The following is a 2,500-nucleotide window of genomic DNA, read 5'->3' as shown; positions in this document are numbered from 1 at the left end:
AGCGTGTAGATATAGGCTCTTGTCGGCAAGCGACACCGTCAGTTTTTATAAGGAAGTTTGGAGCAGCAGCACTCTGTTTCATGCAGTTATGTCCCTCTCATTGGACCCTCGTTAGCAGGGGCTTCAGCGGGGTTCACACCACGGACTTTAGACTTTGTGACTTGTGGTTTTTCCTCCCCACTGGTTACTTTAGTATTTGGCCGCCTGGCATGGGCTACACATCCTTTGTTTTGATCATTACAAAGTTGCATGTGAATCATCAACAACTTACTTGGTCTTTCTACAATGGCAACGAATGACTTTTACATGTAGACCAGTGGTCTAAATTAATATATATTTGGCCGCGGACCCCCATCTGAAAATGTTTTGTGCCTACCCCCTGCAGAAGAAAAGATTTGAGTTAAAGATGTTCGATTTAAAAATATATATACATTCAAAGATATGCACACATTTTCAAGATAGTTCAAAAATAGCAGATCTACTATGAGCTTGCATATCTGCTATTTTTGAATAGCCAAAGCTAAGTGGTTGAAATGATTGTGACGCTATGTTAACTCATTTTACTGGGGACCACCTGGAACCCCCTCAAGGACCACTGGTGGTCCCCGGACCACTGGTTGAGAACCACTGATGTAGACCAACATAATGATTCAACCTAGTATTTATGAAATGCTGCAGTAGTCACAAAAATACATAGTTATTTCCCTCTGTACGTTTGTGCCCCGCAGTGCATAACAGCCACAGTGAGGTGAGATGTTATAGGTCAGCTTCAATGAGGCCTAGTTGCATTACAATGTTCGACCACTAGGATGTGCTAGAGTATCACCAAAAAATAACCTAAACGGATGAAACCCAGAATGGAGACCATAGCACAGGAGTTTGGATTTGACAGTACAAATTATTTCATATGAGGTCCCTTAGGTCAGCAGTTTTCAGTGTGTGTGTGTGTGTGTGTGTGTGTGTGTGTGTGTGTGTGTGTGTGTGTGTGTGTGTGTGTGTGTGTGTGCGCGTGTTTGTGTCTGAGTGCGTGGGTGCATGCGTGCGTGCGTGCGTGCGTGCGTGCGTGCGTGCGTTTGTGCGTGTGTATTTTTTATAATTCTTAGCCTACTGTACATTTAAATTGCAGCTATAGCATGTTTTTTTGTTTTTGTTTCATCAAACAGCAGCAGCAACTTACATTTGTAAATCAAAAGACAATATGAAAAGGGAAGAATAAATGCAATTTCCAGATGCGTATCACAACATACAGTATGGCCTCCTAATACATGTCCACCATCATCATCAGTCTCCATAAAGGGCAGTGCTCTCTTCTACAGAGCAAGAAGAGCAGTTTGCACCAACCCTGCGAGGATTGGGGGATTAACATGTGTGACCAGGTCCACATAATATGTGGACTTGATATATATATATTTTATCAAGCATATACTAAGCATATGCACTCAACATTGTCATCCAGCTCGCTCTCGCTCTCTGATCCAGATAGAGGCGAAATTAACCGTTTCAAATAAAACATTCCCCGAGCCACCAGGGGGCGCTCGCACACACACAAACGCACACACACCACGCACCACGCACGCAAGCACACACACACACACACACACACACACACACACACACACACACACACACACACACACACACACACACACACACACACACACACACACACACACACACAAACAAACAGTGATACTATCCTAGGCCTGGCCCACTTTAGTGATTGCCTTGCCTGCAGACAAATTATTTTTGGAGCACCATAAAGTCAATGGTCTGTTGGTGTACATTGCATGGATGTACGGGAGTCACGGATGTACTGGAGTGAGTGAAACTGGTGGTTTTTAGCACTACAGAGGTGTGGACAGCAACGACTGCTTTTCAGCACCTCCTAAGCACCTGCCATAAGTCATTTCAGCACCTGGACAGCGCCTACCAAAGCTGTTCAGGTGCTGAAATCCGAGGGGCTGTCGCTGTCCACTCCTCCGTGGTGCTGAAACCACCGGTTTAATTCTGGTCATGTTTCATCAATAGCATCTAGTAGCCTAGCTATGTACACACACACACACACACACACACACACACACACACACACACACACACACACACACACACACACACACACACACACACACACACACACACACACACACACACACACACACACACACACACACACACACACACACACACATATATATATATATACTAGACATACATACATACATACATACATACATACATACATATATACGTATGTATTTTTTTATCCTTGTTTTTAATTCTTTATTTAAATGTTATCAATCCGGTGGGTGGACCAAGAGGCAGGGCATTTTCCTCACTCTTGATTTTAATTATACCTTTAACATTTCTCAACACAATAACACTAAACTGAGATGCACTTTTTTAAGGCCTATGGCCATAATTTAATTCTTGTTGAGGTAGTAAGTAACAGCTATTTTTGGGGTGTACAGCTTCTTCCGGTTGTTGCCCGCTGAGTCAGGAG

The sequence above is a fragment of the Gymnoscopelus microlampas genome (genome assembly GCF_963454915.1).
Source record: "Gymnoscopelus microlampas genome assembly, chromosome: 16".
Classification (NCBI taxonomy): domain Eukaryota; kingdom Metazoa; phylum Chordata; class Actinopteri; order Myctophiformes; family Myctophidae; genus Gymnoscopelus; species Gymnoscopelus microlampas.
The sequence above is the reverse complement of the archived record's forward strand: the minus strand, read 5'-3'. Positions refer to the sequence as shown.